This window comes from Scyliorhinus canicula, chromosome 1, assembly GCF_902713615.1.
Source record: "Scyliorhinus canicula chromosome 1, sScyCan1.1, whole genome shotgun sequence".
Classification (NCBI taxonomy): Eukaryota; Metazoa; Chordata; class Chondrichthyes; order Carcharhiniformes; family Scyliorhinidae; genus Scyliorhinus; species Scyliorhinus canicula.
In genome coordinates this window covers 21,836,345-21,856,596 of record NC_052146.1, presented here as the reverse complement: position 1 = coordinate 21,856,596, position 20,252 = coordinate 21,836,345, and the positions used below count along the sequence as shown (strand labels likewise).

The 20,252-nt window shown below is 47.4% G+C and overlaps 1 protein-coding gene across 1 annotated transcript in view; it reads right to left on the bottom strand.

Annotated features, from left to right (window-relative positions):
• Positions 1-930: 930 nt before the first annotated feature.
• The window catches only part of LOC119978122 (flocculation protein FLO11-like), an 89,702-nt gene continuing 70,380 nt past the window's right edge, over positions 931-20,252 (bottom strand). Inside the window, exon 3 of the transcript XR_005463398.1 lies at positions 931-1,048. The gene's annotated coding sequence lies outside the window, so the exon portion shown is untranslated. The remainder of the gene's footprint in view (positions 1,049-20,252) is intronic.

Genomic DNA, 20,252 nt, shown 5'->3' with positions numbered 1-20,252 from the left:
ACCATTCTCCTTCCGAACCACACTGCAGTAGTTAATGCTGAAATAGAGAGGGGGGGGGGGGGGGGGGGGGGGAATACCATTTCTGGTTCCCTCTTGGCGAGTTGCAGACAGCACAGATGGAATTAAAAAGCTGAATCAGAAAAACCGCAGCTGGCAAACTGCACTCAGATTATGCACATTGTTCCAAGTCACAATCAATCAGATTTTTACAGAAGGAGCTTTGAGAACAGCTTCGAATCTATGGGAATAAACCAGGCATTTAGCCAACAGTGAACAGAGAGGTGCACTGTACTTCACCATGGGCCCTGTGCAAGGATAATAGTTAAAAAGTACTCATTGCCCCGTGCATATGCATTGCATTAAAGTTCACTTCAGCGCCCCTGAGCTGTGGAGCCAAACTGAAATAATCTCTCTCCCGATCGTTATCCAGTCACCCATTCATGGGCTGAAGCACCTTGGCCTCTGTTGGTTGTCAACCAGAGTAGGCTGAAGCTCTGACGTCCACTGTTGTTCAGACACCCATCGATAGTCAATGTGTAGGCTTGCACATGAAGACTGGCCAAGGTAACACAACCCGGCCTACACCTTCAGGAGCAGAACAGGCGAAAGGGACCTAAAATGGAGGAGTTCCTAAAGCACTGAGACCCTTGCTAAAAAGGTGAATCGCTAATTAACAAAACTCAGCCCCCTCCCCCCATTAAAATCAATTACGAGATCGGTTTTGTTGTATTACAGGCACAGTGGACGCTACAGTCACTTAAGAGCCTTGCAGAATGGTGTTGAAGGGCTGAGGACCAACAAAATGGTCGCTCACTGGAGAGGTTTTGCCACTGCGTGCCTGAAGTTTCCACCGAATGAAATCCTCTGGGTTTAGAATGTCTGAAGGAGAGTTATACACAAATTCAGCTATCTTTTTCACAACACGATTAGCTCACATGGCAGTTAATACTGATTTATTTTTTTAAAACATGAATCCAGAATGAAATACACAGAACTTTCTGGCCTGTTTGTTGTGGGTTCGAGGAATCTCCTTTCATCGCAGTCCATCCTATTACCAGGAAAGAAAATATAAACAGTTTGACCAAATACATTCAGTCTTTGTGAGAAGAACATTTTCAAATAATTGAACCCCCAGTAAAGCACTGATGCACAATCAATGGACATGAAACGTAGATAAAGTCTGAACGATCGGCTTTAATACACAAGAAGTGGACCCGGCAGCAGATGTACAGAAGAATGGCCGACTGCTGGGGAACACGGGCTCTTATACCCCACCTCGTAGGCGGAGCTACCTACCTCTCAGCCAATCGGCTGAGAGGCACATGACATACCTGGGCTAATGGGCAGCGAGTCCTCTGCACCAATGGCAGCTCACACTTCCAGGTACCGTAATACCCCTAGTCATACTACCACAAGCACCAGGCACAATGTAGCCCTGTGTCAGGACCATATGATAGGGCAGCAAAATAAACTGCGATTATCTGGAGCAATGGATTGTGTGCAAGGGAAAATGGTAACTTCAGTTTTTCTCTACCAAACCAGCCTTACTTCAGTGTCAGAACTTTGTTTGAAATAAAGCCACCAGCCACTTACCACCAATTCAGAATATTAGGAGTGAAATTAGTCAGATTTGCAATGGCAGTGAATGGCCCATATTTTAACAAGCTGGTGCCCTTTAACACTGTCTTGATGATGAACAACAAGAATTCATTGCAAAATAAGAAGGCTAACTCCATTTAGAATCATAAAAAGTTAGCAGGACAGAGAGAGGCTGCTTTGCCCATTGTGTCTGCTCCAGCTGAGAAACCAGCCACCAGCCTAATCCCACCTTCTGGCATTTGGCTTGTAGCCCTGGAGGCTACAGCACTTCAGGTGCAACATCCAGACACCTTTTAAATGAGTTGAGGTATTTTGCCTCTACCCTACCCTTTCAGGTAGTGAGTTCCAGACCCCCACAACCCTCTGGGTGAAAAAACTTTCCCTCATCTCCCCTCTAATCTTTAGATCAATCACTTTAAACCTATGCCCCCGAGTCACTGACTTCTCTGCTAAGGTAAATAGACCCTTTCCATCCACTGTATCCGGAGCAGCATGGTAGCACAGTGGTTAGCACAGTTGCTTCACAACACCAGGGTCCCAGGTTCGATTCCTGGCTTGGGTCACTGTCTGTGCGGAGTCTGCATGTTCTCCCCGTGTCTGCGTGGGTTTCCTCCGGGGGGTGCCCCGGTTTCCTCCCACAGTCCAAAGATGGGCAGCAGGGTAGCATGGTGGTTAGCATAAATGCTTCACAGCTCCAGGGTCCCAGGTTCGATTCCCGGCTGGGTCACTGTCTGTGTGGAGTCTGCACGTCCTCCCCCTGTGTGCGTGGGTTTCCTCCGGGTGCTCCAGTTTCCTCCCACAGTCCAAAGATGTGCGGGTTAGGTGGATTGGCCATGCTAAATTGCCCGTAGTGTCCTAATAAAAGTAAGGTTAAGGGGGGGGTTGTTGGGTTACGGGTATAGGGTGGATACGTGGGTTTGAGTAGGGTGATCATGGCTCGGCACAACATTGAGGGCCGAAGGGCCTGTTCTGTACTGTTCTATGTTCTATGTTCTATGTGCAGGTTAGGTGGATTGGCCATGCTAAATTGCCCTTAGCGTCCAAAAAGATTAAGTGGGGGTTACGGGGGTAGGGTAGATACGTGGGCTTGAGTAGGGTGCTCTTTGAAAAAGCCAGTGCAGACTCGATGGGCCGAATGGCCTCCTTGTGCACTGTAAAATCTTTAATTCTATGACCCCCACAATTTCTGACACCTCAATCAAATCACCCTTCAGCCTCCTCTGCTCAAAGGAGAACTACCTCAGCCTATCCAACCTTTCCTCATTGCTACAATTTTCTAGTCCTGGCAACATCCTTGTAAATCTCCTCTATAACTCTCTATCATTACAATCCCAGACCAGACCCCAATAGTGGCTAAGATACTGATTCAAAACCCCAATATTTTACTTGCACGACCGTGCGGAAAGAATTATTCACTCCAGGAGTAATTGCAAGAAATAGAGATTTGGTATTTTTAAAAACAAAACTTTATTATGAATACATTATTAAACTATTTAACTTCACACCTGAAAAGATCAGCTCTCAATGACCACTTAAACACTACTATACAATTTCCCATTAAACAACAAGAAAAGAAACATACGGCTCTCAATCTATCTCACTGCGGAAGAATTGTGGACTCAGTGTCAGGAAGATCAGAATTCAACTCCTCTCTCCAAAGCTTTCTCCAGAAACTGCCTCTCTAAAGCTTTTCAAAATGTCTCTCTGCATTTCTTGGCTCCACCCAGCAATGAATTCTTCTCCCCAAGCTGAAAAACCAAATGATCTCTGCAGACTGCAATGCACACTAACTCCCCAGGGAATTTCCCAGTCAAACCACAGTCCATTGGCTTAGAATGAAAAACACATTCCTTTGTCAATTTCACCTTCTGGCTGCTAAAAGCACCTAGGCCATGAAAAACAGAATTATTGTTTTTTTTAATTTAAAAAAACATGACCACTGCAGTCAAACACACTCGAACCGCAGGCTTTTAACCCTTAAATTGCCCAATACGTAGAATCCAATATTCCCAAGTCTTCCAGTCATCACACTAATGCAATTACATCTTTTATGGAACAAGGTGGGCAGAACTACACACAGTAGTCAAGTTGTGGCTTAACTAAAGTTTTATATATGTCCAGCACAACCTCCCTGTTCTTATACCCTGTGCCTCAGCTAATCAAGGAAAATATTCCATGTGCCTTCTTAACCTCCTTATTGATCTGTCCGGCTACTTCAGGGATCTGCGGACATTCACTCCAAGGTCTCTCAATTCCTCTACACCTTCTCGGTAGCCTCCCGCTTGTTGTGTTTTCCTTTGCCTTGTTCGACCTTCCCAAATGCATCACCTCACGCTTCTCTGGCTTGAACTCCATTTGCCAACTTTACTGCCCAGCTGACCAGTCCATTGATATCTTCCTGGAACCTCCAGCCATCCTCCATCAACCTTGCAGCTAATTTCTTTGTTGTCTGCAAACGTCCTGATCATTCCCCGACGTTTCGTTCAAATCGTGAATAGTTACCACAAAAACCAGGGGGCGATTGCTGAGCCCTGTGGAACCCCGCTGGAAACAATCTTGTAGTCGCAAAAACATCCACCAAGAATAATCCTTTATCTTCATCATTTCAGAAAGCAGGACAGCGGGAGACCTGTCTAACTTGAGTAGTTTGTTTAATTTTTATAAAAATGTTAAATTACTTGCGGTTCCATTCTGTGTCAGGCCCTGGCCCCTGAGATGTAAATAAGACATTGGCTCCCCCGCATTCTAATTCCAGCTAATTGTGGTGAATTAATTATTCCAGCTAATTGATTAAGTTCACTGGCAATATTGCCAAGGCAGCGATTTCTAAACCGATTTTTGCAGAACCATTGACCAAGCCAGCAGCAGCGATTGAGGAATTTCAAACATAAACTATGTCCAGTGAAAGTGAAGTTACCGTAATTTAAGAAAAGCGCTGGAAACTGGCCCTGGACACACAACTAACCGCGTCAGGGATCAATTTAATCACCATGGCATATTTCTGCTTATTGCGCCCTTTGTTTTATTCAATCATGGGATGTAGGCATTGCTAGCTGTGCCAGTATTTATTGCCCATCCCCTAATTGCCCTTCAGGGTGCAACTGAGAGTCAACCACATTGCTGTGGATCTGGAGTTACACGTAGGCCAGACCAGGTAAGGACGGCAGATTTCCTTCCCTAAAGGACACTGGAGAATCAGGTGGGTTTTTACAACAATCGCCAATGGTCATCATTAGACTTTTAATTTCAGATTTTTATGGAACTCAAATTTCAGAATCTGCAGTGGTGGGATTTGAACCTGGGACCCCAGAACATTTCTCTGGATCTCTGGTTATCAGTCCAGTGACATCACCACTACGCAACCACCTCTCCATTTAAATTAACTCGGTCTTTTTCGGCACCAAAAGCAACTTTTAAGATTTCTCGGACATTTCATGTGCTAAGGAACTGATTTTATGGACAATGAAACTGCATTGGTTCTGGAGATTGATCAAATCATTTTCAGTTATTCACCAGACACTGGATTAAAAATGGATATTTTTTGTGTTAAACATATTGTCAGATGGATTAATAAAACTGCACCAAGATACCACTCTCGAATGTATCAAGCAATATGTTTGATCACATTGTTTTTCCAACACAGAAACATTGGGTCTGATAGCTCTGCACTGGAGTCCTTGCTTCACACAAACCTCCTCCCAGTCCTCTGCTTCTGCTCCTTCCAACAAATCAAAAATTAAGAGCTTTGTTGCCATGATTTGTCCTTTAGAGCAAAAAGCAGTTACGTTCTAAAATATTGGTACATGAATAATGGGCGGGATTCTCCCAACGGGAGTCTAAGTGCCGACGCCGGAGTAGAAACCGGAGTGTTTTACTCCGTCGTCGGCGCCCATTCCCAGACCCCTATTCTGGGGGGGGCTGGCAGGGGTGTGGCGCGATTTGCGGGTGTGGGGCCATGGCGCGGTGTCAGAGACCCGGCGCCAGGTAAAAGACGCGGCGCCTTGGGTCCCGCGCATGCGCAGTTGGGCAGGCGCCAACTAGCGCATGCGCCGTGGCCGCCCTCCCCCAGGCCGCCACGCACAACAATGGCCCAGGGCTCTAACATTGCCGGCAGAGGAAAGGAGGCCCGCCGACAGAGAGGTCAGCCCGCCGATCGGTGGGCCCCGATTGCGGGCCAGACCCCTTCGGAGCCCCCCCCCCCCGGTGAGGGAGCCCCCCCCCCCACCCACAGGCCGCACTCCGAGCATTCCCACAGAGTTCCCGCCTGCAGCGACCAGGGGTGAACGGTGCCGGCGGGACTCTGTCGTGTTGGAGCGGCCGCGCGGCCCATCCGGGCCGGAGAATCGGCGGCCCCACCGATTCCAGTGGCCCGCGCCGTGCCAAACACGCCGGCGCAAATGGCGCCAATTCTCCGCACCTCGGAGAATCGCGCGCCGGCATCGGGGCGTCGTGGGGCGGTTGCTCCGATTCTCCGGCCCGGCACGGGGCTCGGAGAATCGCCCCCAATATGTGTTTGTTGAGATGCAGAAAGCTGAGTGGAAAACTCACTCAAACTGGATAGCAATGTGTGCTCAAATTGCCAATTATATCCAATGCACAATCTCTACCCCCAACTGTTTGCGTAAAATCTCCTCCCTGTTGGAGAACCTACAGGGTTGGGGGGCACAGTGTTGGTTATGTGGGTTTGTGCTCTTACCCACTGCATGCATATCCTAATAGCACTCTTTTGATGATAGCCACCCTGGCAAAGAAATGTGCCCCCTCTCCACTCCCAAAGGAGGGTAATGAAAGATGGAACAAAAGTCTCATACGACCACTGAAATGATGCATTTTCAGAGACTTCATTAGTGACCAACAAAGGCTTTATTCACAAGGATCTACAGGAGCAGCAACATGTCTGCTGCCAGCTCTGAAAATGCCTCTGGCCTGAGAACTCCTCCCCCTGGGTGATTCCCCACTCCCAGTCTCATAGAATCCCTTCAGTGCAGAAGGAGCCATTTCGCCCATCACATCTGCACCGACCCTCTAAAAAAGCACTCTGCTAGGCCCATTTCTCTCCCCCATCCTCCCATCCCGTAAACCCGGGCATTGATCATGGCCAATCCATCTAACCTGCACACCTTTGGACTTTGAGAGGAAACCGGAGCACCCGGAGGAAACCCATGCAGACACGGGGAGAGCGTGCAAACTCCACACAGACAGTGGCCCAAGCCACAAATCGAACCCAGGTCCCTGGCGCTGTGAGGCAGCGGTGCTAACCACTGTGCCACCGTGCCCCCCCACCCCCCACCCCATAGCCGTTGTAACATACGTTCTGCTGGCTGGTTAGAGAAAACACGGGGACCAGGTGCGTTTTGCCCTCTCTCACCAAACATTTAATCGTAAATAATGATATGGTTTGCATACAATGCTTTTGCCTTTCGTGAAGAAATTTCATCCTTGAGAACAGATGGTGCTGGAAGGAACGAAACCATTCACACTGACATCACTGAATCCAATCCATAATGTGTGTCAAGTCGCTTCACATGGTGAGCAACTGGGAAACAGATGCAGCAACCATGCCTCTGCTCTTCTCTGCAAACGAAAGCTATTCTATCCTTTTACAAACTCTTCCTCCTCCCTGCATCCACTCCAGTTGCCCCTAACTTGTTCTTCCCAAAACTCCTTTCCCCTGTCAGTCTCCCGTCTCATTCCAATCCTCAGGCATGGCATCATCTGATCACTATTGCCCAACTGTCCTTGTCCCCTTCTACTCTAGTTGTGTCCTGTAGTCTGGATGTTGGCCCTTCACTGAGGTTATTAAACATAGCTGAACATGTATATTGAAATCTTAATTGTTTCAATACCTAAATGGTCTTTGAATATAGAACAGGGGTGGGCAAACTTTTCCGTGCAAGGGCCACATTCAGAAATTCACAATTCACAAAGGGCCGCATAGTATATTAAGTAAAATAATTACTTCACCCGGTTATGATTCTGGGCGCCTCATATAGAACATAGAACAGTACAGCACAGAACAGGCCCTTCGGCCCTCGACGTTGTGCCGAGCAATGATCACCCTACTCAAGTCAACGTATCCACCCTATACCAGTAAGTAACCCAACAGCCCCCCCCCCCCCATTAACCTTAAAAAAAATTTAAAAAAAAAAAAATTTTTTACATTTTTTTTTTTTTAATGACTTGGTGGGCCGCAGAAATACCTTTGGCGGGCCGCATGCGGCCCGCGGGCCGTAGTTTGCCCACCCCTGATATAGAACATACAGTGCAGAAGGAGGCCATTCGGCCTATCAAGTCTGCACCGACCCACTTAAGGCCTCACTTCCACTCTATCCCTGTAACCCAATAACCCTTCCTAAAGCGCAATTTATCATGGCCAATCCACCTAACCTGCACGTCTTTGGACTGTGGGAGGAAACCGGAGCACCTGGAGGAAACCCACGCAGGCACGGAGATAACGTGCAGACTCCGCACAGACAGTGACCCAGCGGGGAATCGAACCTGGGACCCTGGCACTGTGAAGCCACAGTACTATCCACTTGTGCTACCGTGCTGCCCTTTATTTTATATCTAACTCACGCTGCTGACCTGCTAACTCACCGGTGAATTGTCCAGTCATGAGATTTGTATCTCAGAGCTTGCTTTGCCATGGATCCATTACATTGTGCTCCCATGTTCCACATCTGGATTCACTCAAATGCGATAATCCTGAGTTGTTCAGAGTTTATCATCGTGATAGCTTGGGATCACACGCTCAATAGGAAATGATCACTCATTTACTGGCAGCACATGATCATCAATCAAAATCCTTAATGAGGCCTCTCTGCTTTACTCGGATGGTATGTTGGGCCTGGACAGAATCAACTCTCTCCTGAGCTGGAATCTATTCTTTCTGCTGCGCTCCGGGATTTACTGTAACCGCACCTTTGCTGCTTCGTTCTGCTGAGTTGCGTTTCACTGTGGGAGGAAAAAAATTGAAAATTGGTATACGGAAACAATAGAGCTGAAATTGTCCGGCCATTGGGAATCTCTATTCCCGCAGGCAGTGCACCACCATCCGTGGGCTTCAATGGAAAATCCCATTGATGAGCGGCGGGAGAGAATCCCACTGCTAACGAATGGCAGGCTGCCGAGAAACATGTGACGGGGTCCGGCGAAACCAGCCCAATATTTCAGTGGGTCCATATGGAGGCAGTGGCGTAGTGGTATTGCTGATGGATTAGTAATCCAGAGACCCAGGGTAATGCTCTGGGAACCCAGGTTCCAATCCCACCGCAGCAGATGATGTAATTTGAATTCAATAAAAATCAAAAGTCTAACGATGACCATGATTGTTGTAAAAACCCGTCTGGTTCACGAATGCCCTTTAGAGAAGGAAATCTGCCGTCCTTACCTGGTCTGGCTGGTTTAGCACAATGGGCTAAATCGCTGGCTTTTAAAGCAGACCAAGGCAGGCCTGCAGCACGGTTCGATTCCCGTACCAGCCTCCCCGGACAGGCGCCGGAATGTGGCGACTAGGGGCTTTTCACAGTAACTTCATTGAAGCCTACTCGTGACAATAAGCGATTTTCATTTCATGTGATTTTGCAGCAATGTGGTTGACTCCTAAATGCCCTCTGAAATGGGTGAGCAAGCCATTCAGTGACAATTGGGAATGGCAACAAATGCTGGCCCAGCCAGTGATCCCCACATCCCACGAATCAATAAAGAATAAAAGAAAATCTACGGGATAACCCCCGAGAGAAATAGAAACAGAAAATGCGGGATAAACTCCAGCAGATGTGGCAGCATCTGTGGAGAGAGAAACATAGTGAAAATTTTGGATCTAAATGATCCTTCTCCAGAACTGGTTTCAGATTTAGGTCCGAAAAGTTAACTCTGTTTCTCTCCCCACAGATGCTGCCAGACCTGCTGAGTTGATCCAGCATCTTCTGTTTTTATTTCAGATTTCCAGCATCGGCAGTATTTTGCTTTCAGCCCCCAAGAGAAATGATGGACTTGGTCTTACCATATACAGTCCATCGTGTGAAAGATGAATTACTGAGAACATTTTTTAGGCCAAATGTCGTGTGGCCCACTTTGTCATACGTGCTTGATTTGGGCCTAAGTGGACAGTCACAATGGAACAAAGCAAAAGCAAACGACACTGAGGAATTCAGAGCAAAACCAGAAAGCTTGAAAACCTCAGTATCCAAGGAGAGAGAACGCTAATTAATTATATTGATTAAGAACAAAGAACAAAGAGCAAAGAAAATTACAGCACAGGAACAGGCCTTTCGGCCCTCCCAGCCTGTGCCGATCCAGATCCTTTATCTAAACCTGTTGCCTATTTTCTAAGAGAGAACAAAGAAAATTCGCTAACATTTATTTTATAACATTACAAACTAATATGTTTAATCCAACACCCTACAAATATATACCATAATAAATTAATACCAACATTTCACACTGATTTCCTTTAATATCACTCTGATCACTATCTGAATCATTGAATAATTTGTCCCATTAGCCTCACCATAACATCACCACATGGATTCATCTTCAGCATCATTACTGGTAGGGCTGATAACTTTTGCATCATTATTCCACAATTAATTGTCCTTGGTACAGTTGAGTATATTCAATATTCCACATTTTAGAAATGATTTTTTGACAGTATTGGGATCAAGTTGATCCCACATGTCTCAGTCATTAACACAATATTGCCAGAGAGAGTGCTCGAGGGTTTCCATTTCAGTTTATGTTTTTTCCCCTTCCAAAGTCCAGTTTCTCCTCATCTTTTGGATATTGACCTCCAGAAATGTATTTATGCACGCGCCCAGAAGCTGAACAAAACTTGCATAGACTGCCGGGAACACTGACAACTCAGTGATGGTTGATCTCACATCACGGGCTATGTTATCGACAAGGTGGGACTTGAACATGTCCCAGGTGAGCAAACTTTATCCTTTGCCCAGTCCCCCTGGTCTCAAATTCCAGATCCTTTTCTTGCAGCCGGCTGCATCTATCCAGCCTTTCACATGGAGATGGACAACAATGTCGGGTTCTGGACAGCCTTCTTCAGGCGATGTCCAAGGTTGTGTGGAGGGTGGACCCGTGCTCGAGAGTGGCAGTCTTCAGGGTTTCCGTCCAGCCATAAATACATATGGGGAAGAGGACCGACGCCCTGGCTTTTGCTTCCTTAATCGCACGGCGAGGAATCCTGCTCGGCTGGCGATCAGTAATACTACCCACAGCTGTAGACTGGCTGGCAGACCTATCGGTATTTCTCCACCTGGAGAAGATCAAGTTACCCATCTGAGGGTGGGACCAGGGCCTCCACAAAGCGTGGGGGCTATTCGTCAGCCTGTTCCAAGACCTGTTCAGAACCAATAGAGATGAGGAAGAAAGCGGAGAGGAGGGACTGATGAGGGCAGACAAGAGCGCACAAAACGGAGAGGAACAAGGGTGGGGGCAAGAACGGATCCCAGGGAAGTTTCAGGGCGAGACATGGAAGAATAGGGTGGAGGGGAGAGGGCAGAGAGCCGCCCCCCCCCCCCCCCCCGCCCCCAGCGAACCCACAAGGATAACAGCAGGAATCGCATAAGGAAGGAACAAAGTATCACAATACAACACCCAGGGCGAAAGGTGGTGTCAGGAGTGTGGTGAATGTAACTCCGTAATTCACACTGTATTGTATATACATGAGACCATGCATTTGTAAGCGCAGTTGTGTTGCCCGACCACTAGGGGGAGTAGCGCTGGGAATGCTTAGGAGTTTGTACAGGGCTCCACCCTTGGCCCCGCCCACGACTCCTCCCCCTGGACTGCTGTATAAATACCAATGCTCAGAGCCAGTCGTTCAGTTCATCAAGAGTTCAACGTGGAACAGGCTGGCTCTGTTGTAAGTAGATTAAAACCTCTGTTCATATCTTAAAGCACGTGTCTAGTGAATTGATGGTTCCATCAAGGAGGGAGCCCGAATATCAATGGGGGAGGAGAGGGGAGCAGGGAGGGGCGGGGGGGAAGGCTGACAGAAGGGGCGTGTGTAAAATTGTACATAAGAAACATCATATTCTGTAACTATTATGTGCTTTATGTGTCAAATTGTCAACCTGCTAAAATTGGAAAATGCCAATGAAAATATAAAAAAAGAAAAGAAGATGGACCACGATGCTTATCTGAAACTTCTCTTTGGGGGAGAGCTTTACGTTTGAATATTACGACCAGTATAATCTTTATGCCAGCCGCCATGCAAGATGAAATCGTTGTGAACTGTATCTTCTCCAGGCTGGTCCTTTTCACAAGTCCAGTTTTGTTTGCTGGGATGTTGAAGTTCAGCAGATTTTCATCCATATTTCTAATGCAGGCCAAACACATTCTTCTCTTGATCTCAAATAGCAAAACAGCGGAGTTTAATGATTTTAGCCTCGCATTCTAGTGGCAGACACGGTGGATTTTTTTTGTTTTTGTTTGCTGATGGATCCAATCTTTCATTTCTGTCTGCATGTATTTTCCTCCCTTAATCCCGATCATTGAGTTTAATTCCCTCAATGGCTATAGTCTCAGATTGAACCAGACCATTCACTGCTCTATTCTATCCTGAGCTCTGTTTGCAACCCAATGTCAACTTCCATCCCCATCGCATCACCCACCTCTGTTCCTGCCCCAGTCCACCTATTGCTTATCCCGTCTTCCAGTCCTTTGTCCTCATACCTCAAAATCTTCTTCTCTGGTGATTGCTCGCTAACGAGTATGATTGTCCACCTAAGAAACTCCGTGTTACTGGTCATGGATTCAGTTGGTTCTTGCGTGGCTGATGAACCGTATCCTAAAGCCGCATCTTCAACTGCACACTTGGCAGGTGTTTCCGGCAGGTGGGATCATTCCTTGGATTCTCGATCACTGGTATTCCTTTCCCAGGCTCCTTTTCCAGGCCTCCTATTACCGTTGGGTGTCCTCAAAGGATTATGTCCCTTCCATCAGGTGGTTCCTCCAAGTAGGTCCCCCAAGTAGGGGCAGCACGGTAGCACGGTGGTTAGCATTAATGCTTCACAGCTCCAGGGTCCCAGGTTCAATTCCCGGCTGGGTCACTGTCTGTGCGGAGTCTGCACGTCCTCCCCGTGTGTGCGTGGGTTTCCTCCGGGTGCTCCAGTTTCCTCCCACAGTCCAAAGATGTGCGGGTTAGGTGGATTGGCCAGGCTAAATTGCCCTTAGTGTCCTAAAAAATAAGGTTAATGGGGGTTGTTGGGTTACTGGTATAGGGTGGATACGTGGGCTTGAGTAGGGTGATCATTGTTCGGCACAACATCGAGGGCCGAAGTTCTGTGCTGTACTGTTCTAATTCTAATTCTAAAAAAAAATTCTGACAAAGGATCTCCTAGGCCTTGATGTCTATGTTTCTTGAGGTAAGCCTTCAAGGGGGTCTTTGAAGCACTTCCTTTGTCCTCTTGTTTGGAAGCCTTCCTTGAGCTGGGCAAAGAAGATTTACAGTTGGGGCTCTGATATCCAAGTGCATGGCTAACCCAGCGGAGATGGTTTTGGATGATCATGGCCTTGATGCTGATGCACTTGGCTCTTTCAAGGACACTGTTGTTAGTATGTCTGTCCTCCTAGCTGATGCGGAGAATCTGTCTCAGGCATCACCAATGATACCTATCCAGGGCCTTGAGGTGGCATCGGTATGTAGTCCACGTTTCTGAGCTGTGTAGAATAGTTGGAAGGATGACCACCTTGTACACGAGAATCTTGGTGTCGGCACGGATGTTACGGCCGTCACAGACTCTCATACTTAGGCGTCCGAAGGAGGCGCTCGTGGATTGGATACGCTGTTGGATCTCTGCACAAATGTCAGCCTTGGAGGAGAGGTACCTCCCCAGGCTGAGGAAATGTTCTACATTTGGTAGGGCTTCCCTGTTGATCTTGGTGGAGGGAGAGACTGGGTCTTGGTCTGGGTCAGATTGGCAAAGGACTTGAGTCTTCTTGAGGTTGAGGCTGAGAACGATTCTTCAGTATACTTCCGTGAGGGTGTCAAGCATAGAACATAGAACATGCGCAGGTTTGGAGATTCTCTTCTGAGAGAGAGTGGAGATGTTATCCGTATACTGAAGTGCCTCGAGCGATGTCAGTGTTGATTTCTTCTTGGATTTCAACCGGTTGAGGTTGAAAGGTTTTCCATCCATTCTGTAGATGATGTCCATCTCAAAGTATAAAAAGCAACACAGCTCAATGCCTCCCCCCCCCCCCCCCCCCCCCCCCCCCACCCCCACCAACACATCCTGAGATCAAATCATTTTCTTAATGACAAAATGTATGGAACCAGAAAAGGTCACTCTGTCCATCAAAATACATCCCTTTCATTTACCTTGTTCAGTTTGCATTGTCATAGCCTCCAAAACCTCCAAGCAGTCTGCTCCGCTCCTGGCCGTGTAACAGAGAGAAGCCCCCAATTGTCCTAAAGTTCCAGTCGAAACATTCTGTCCCAAAGTTTAGAGAGGGGTCACTTGCACAGCCAGACAAACAGCTACATCTGCAAAGACTAAATTAGCAGTGCCTACCCTGGTCTGACCTAATCTGCTCCACCTGAGATCACCCAGACGCCTGAATGATATATATTTTTGGCTTCTATTGGAAGCAGTCTGCCATGGGTGAAAGGTCAGCCCCTCCAGGGTTGACCACCTTATTCCAGTGACGGCTTGGTGCCTTCATTGGCAAAAGGCCAAGCGGCTGATTTTTTTTTTGCTGGCCCGACTCCCACTGGGGCCTTTCAAAGGCAGAAAGGGGGAAATTTGCTGGTGAATCTCAGGAACTCCCATTTGATTTGGCCCTTTGAAATGGGAAGGTGGGTTTTACGGAAGATCCCTCTGACTGATGTTTAAAGGGCTGCTTTGAATGAAGCAGAATTTGCGGAATTAAACTCCAAATTCCAGGCTGTCTCCGGGTAGAAATTGGGATTTTGCTCTCTTCAATCCCAGGAAATTTGGGGCTTTAAGTGTCCACACAATTTATTAATTTACTGTGAAGTGATTAGCCACAGATTTAAAGAAAAAACCTGGGTAAAATTTTTCACTGACCCTCCTGATTAATCTTGTGAAACCCCAGGAAACCAGGAAACATTCCAATCTGCCGCGTTCAGCTCTGACCAGTTCCATTCCACAGAGGTTAATTTGCATGGCCCAACAGGGGACTAGAATTTCACAGAGCCTGTGCTGACGCACCTTTCGTAATCTTCAATCCTGTTCTTAATCAGACCTTTATAGGGTGCCTTTTTTTTTTAGTCAAAGGAGTTAATCAAGGTGAGAGTCCATCCATTCATGTTCAATTTCAGATCTCTATAAATTGACTAATTAGAGGCAGCTTTAAATTGCCTGCTGGGAGTGCTCAGAAACGTGTTGAAAAGCAGCCAAGCGAGGGATGCCGTCTTCCCCAGCTCTGAACAAGTAGAAAAAAACTTTCCAACTCACAACTTGTGCCAAATGTATATTTTTTGAGTTTAATAGCTGCTCAGACTTTGCTTGTATTATACTGAATAGGTCAACCTTTCAGCTGCCAGAGGCAAGCTCTGTTGGAGTGAGATTTATGGAAAAGCTGAACCTATTGGCACATTGTTTGAAGAGAAATCCATCCTCATACAATCTCACTCCTCGTAAAGCGTGAAGAGGAGGAATTAGCCAAATAGACAAAGGAGACATCAGGGGCTGTATTCTCCCCCCCCCCCCCCCCCGACTGCGAAATTGCGTTCGGCAACGGGGCGGAGAATCAGTTTCCACGCACAAAATCGTCACCGACTCCGGTTTCGGAATTCTTTGCCCCCCACCCCGAAAGTCGGCGTACTCATGGAGTACGCCGCGCCGAGAATCCACCGCCTCAAGTCATTGCCTCAGGCCCGCCCCGCAATGCTCCATTGCCGATGGGCCAAATTCCTGACGCCGTGGTTCTAACATGGTCCCGCCGTCCGTTATCCTCGCGTGGTCCCAGGGCCACCACAGTCGGGGGGAGGGCTGATCAGCGGGCAGGGGTGGCTTCATTTGGGGCTGGGAGAAATGTATGAGGACGGTCTGGGGTGTGCGCGCGGCCAATGCAGGGCGCTATTTTGCCGGTCCAGGTCCACGGGCTGAGTCTGCCATGGAACACGAAGCGGCCGCTGGAGGTCGCCGCCGTGCGCATGCGCGGCCTCTGACCTGGAAGTGCTGGGGGCCGTATCAGCAGCTAGAGCTGCGAGCTCCATGACAGCTGCCTGCTAGTCCCCAGCAAAACGGGGAATCTGTCGCCTTTTGACGCCAGTTTTTCCGGCATAAAAGACCACAGTGTTCACAACGTCGTGGGGATATAGTCCCAAAAATGGAGAATCCAGCCCATGGTCTGTTGGACATCCCTGTACCAAGTGACATATATGAGTTTAGCCAGGGGATGGCAATGGATCATAGGGATCCTTGAAACTGAGCCTGATCCTGTCCTCACTTTAGATCTCCATTGATGCTGTCCTAGCAAGGGGTCACTCTATACCAATGAGAGTAGGGGCATTGACCAATTTCTCTTTTGCCAACTCAAGCTGGGCCAATATCAGCCATCGCAATCCTGTTGACACAGCACAGACTAGGGATCGAACCTTCATGTCTGTCTGCTCTAGCTATTCATTGTTAAGCTGATTAAGGCAATTAGGGGCATTCTTAATATGGAACTGATCGGAGTTTCCCCATTATATAACAGACTGGTTCAAAATGAAATGCTCTATTCGTTATCACTGCCAACTATTAGCAGCAAATGTTTGATAATTGTACCACATAGGAACACAGGAACAGAAGTAGGCCATTCAGCCCCTCAAGCCTGTCCTGTCATTTATTGATATTATCAAAGACTTTACAGTGCAGAAGGAGGCCATTCGGCCCATCAAGTCTGCACTGGCTCTTGGAAAGAGCACCCTACCCAAGGTCAACACTTCCACCCTACCCCCATAACCCAGTAACCCCACCCAACACTAAGGGCAATTTTGAACACTAAGGGCAATTTATCATGGCCAATCCACCTAACCTGCACCTAACCTAATGTGGCCTAACTCCTTATACCTGTCTTCATAGAATCATAGAATTTACAGTGCAGAAGGGGGCCATTCAGCTCATCGAGTCTGCACCAGCCCTTGGAAAGAGCACCCCACCCAAGCCCACACCTCCACCCCACCTCCGTAACCCAGTAACCCCACCCCAACTTTTTGGAAATTAAGGGACAATTTATCATGGCCAATCCACCTAACCTACACATCTTTGGACTGTGGGAGGAAACCGGAGCACCCGGAGAAAACCCACGCAGACACGGGGAGAACGTGCAGACTCCACACAGACAGTGACCCAAGCCGGGAATCGAACCTGGAGCCCAGGAGCTAACAACTGTGCTAACCATGCTGCCCCATCTTTTGCCCTTAATATCTTTGGTCAACAAAAAACTATCTATCTCAGATTTGAAATTAACAGCTGTTCCAGCTTCAACTGCTGCTTGTGGGAGAGAATTTCAAACGTTTACCACCCATTGAGTGAAGAAGTTCTTCCAACGTCTCTCCTGAATGGTCCGGCCCTAGGTTTTACTGTACCCACTAGTTTTAGAATCTCCAACCACTGGAAATAGTTTATCTTTATCTAACCTGTCTTTTCCTGCTAATATCTTAAATACTTCGATCAGATCACCCCTTAACCTTCTAAATTCTGGCAAAAACAGGCCTAATTTGCATAATTTAACCCCTGTAATCCAAGCATCATTTTTGTAAAGCTACATCGCACACCCTCCAAGGCCAAAATATCCTTCCTCGGATGTGCTGCCCAGAACCCCTCCAAAGTGGGGTCTAACCAGGGTTTTGTATGGCTGCAGCCTAACCCTTGTGTCCTTATACTCCAATCCTCTGGATAGAAAGGCCAGCATTCCTTTAGCACTTGTTGGTGGCATTTTATGGACCTATGCACCTAAACAAATAACATAAGTAATTGGGATGGTAAAGTTGTTGGATAAATGCAAGTTATTGCAGTGTTCCAATTCTGAGACATTGGTTCAGACTATGATCCTCTGCAGTGCAAACTATTTCTGCTCAGTCTGTCTCGAGGTGTTCTGCTCAGCCTCTCCACATACCAGCAGAATTACCACAGATTAGAAGCAGACAAATCTCATTAAATTTACCAAAGCTTTGCAATTTGAAAGCCAGCTAATCACTGAAGCTCAATTAGGCTTGTCTCCGACTCCTTACTGAGCTCCAAGAGTTTTTTTGTTTGTTATCATTTCAATACTCAAAAGTAAAAGGCCATCTTTTAAGATCGCAAAGTTAAATTTCTATCAATAACCAATTCTGTACTCGGCTGAATCATAGTCTTTTAGACCCATGCAAACAGTCTGTTACCAAAAAGAGCCACACAGTCAATTAGTGAGGAAGCTATAAACAGTACAGAAGTGTATAATGGTGAACATGTTACAGCAAGGGTGTTAATAGTTTTTCTGTACTAGAGATGGAGTTATATATATTGTGCGGTTTATTAGGACTCGTGTGTAACTCAGGTCTGCTAAACGGCTGCCGAACATGATCGTTGCTAATCAGAGAAGTCGGAGCTAGGGGACAAAATATACATTTGTTTCTCCTGCCCACACCTAATTCCAGAGAGAACAGATTGGCAAAGCCAAGACTCAGGAAATCTACCTCTGCACAGCCATTCAGATCAGGAGACCCTCTTTAAACTTTGTTTCCTTGACTTGCTAGGTTGTCAGTTTGTGGGTCAACATCTGGTTCTTCCAAATGTATGATGGATGGTTGCCCTTGACGAATGATTGTAACATTTATCTTGTTCCTTCTTTTTCGTGGCCCCAATGGCCCCAATCCATATTGCAATGGCACCGATCGACATAGCAATGGTACCGATCGACATAGCAATGTTACCAATCCACATAGCAATGGTACCGATCCACATAGCAATGATACCAATCCACATAGCAATGGTACCAATCCACATTGCAATGGTACCGATCCACATAGCAATGATACCAATCCACATAGCAATGGCACCAATCCACATTGCAATGTCACCAATCCACATAGCAATGGTATCAATCCACATAGCAATGGTGCAAATCCACATAGTAATGGCACCAATCCATATTGCAATGGCACCGATCGACATAGCAATGATACCGATCCACATTGCAATGGCACCGATCGACATAGCAATGGAGTAACCTGTATGTTAAGAGTACCATTGGAAAATCCTTGTTCTTCTTAAAGAGTGTTTTGATAGTGCGGATGTCTTTTTCTGTCTCACCATCGGATTGCGGATACCTCAGGGAGCTGATGAGATGTAGGAATCCATAGTTCTCAGCGAAATGGGAAAAGTAGTTGTGGGTGAATTGCAAGCCTCCTCCTGGCTCCTCGAGCGTGATCCTCCAGCCAGGCCACAGCTCGCTGTGGCGCAGTGTGGCCATTGAAAGCCAGGAGACGCCGCTCCGGGGATCTACCCAACTCGTAACGTCTCGCGAGATTCAACGCAATCTTGTGAGACATTGCAAGGTGAATCCTGCCCTCAGTGGCTGGGATCATTTTTGGCAAATCAGAATATTAGTAACAATAATCGTTATTATTGTCACAAGACGGCTTACATTAACACTGCAATGGTGTTACTGTGAAAATCCCCTCGTTGCCACATTCTGGCTCCTGTTCGGGTATACAGTGGCAGAATTCAGAATGTCCAATTCACCTAACCTGCACGTCTTTCGGGACTAGTGGGAGGAAACTGGTGCACCCGGAGGAAACCGACACAGACACGGTAAGAACGTGCAGACTCCGTACAGATAGTGACCCAAGCCGGGATACGAACCCGGGTCCCTGGCGCCGTGAAGCCACAGTGCTAACCACTGTGCCGCTGAGCAATGCAGTAAACCTCACTCTAGTACACAGACTCCCCAGGAACCTAAGGCTTTGGGATACAATCCCATCGCCTCTGGGACCTCAGGCCTGCATTGTTTGGTACGGCACTCATGGGGGTCAGGTCGCCAAGGGGATTGGAAGCCCCGGGCTGCATCCCCTTTGGGCAGGGTGGTGTCCTGGCAATGCTGATGCCACCTGGGTACCCTGTCACTGCCAGCCTGGCACCCTGACACTGCCACCTGGGTGCCTGCCTGGCACCACCAAGGTGCCAAGCTGGCATTTGTTGTTTGCACGCGATGCGGCACGACAAGTGGAGCCCCCTATTGTAAAAAACGGGGCTCGGCCGTGCGTTCCCCATTCAGGCCCCTTATTCAACATAAGCCACATTGAATAGCCACGTGTTTCTCAGAACCGCGAGAGCCGGGAAACACGCGGCTAAACGCGCTCGCTCTTGGACTTTGTTCCCTTTTGGGAAGATCGCATCCCAACTGTCTTACCAAATGTTTCATGTTTAGTCCTCTTTTCAGTTGACTTCTTTAAAGGTGATTTTTTAAAGAGTCCTTCATGGCTGCCACCATGTACTTTAGTTGTGTTTGGCTGAGGATTCACTGCTGAGACATAGTTTTGTCTGAACTATAATTGGTTTATTATATATAGATATACATGATGAGGCTTTACTCCGTCTAAACCATGAGTATTCTACCCCTTGACTATTGGTCATGTGTCTCTTCCAACATCATGTGGGCGGTAATGTTTCTCCAGTCCCACACATTAATCCTTTCAACCC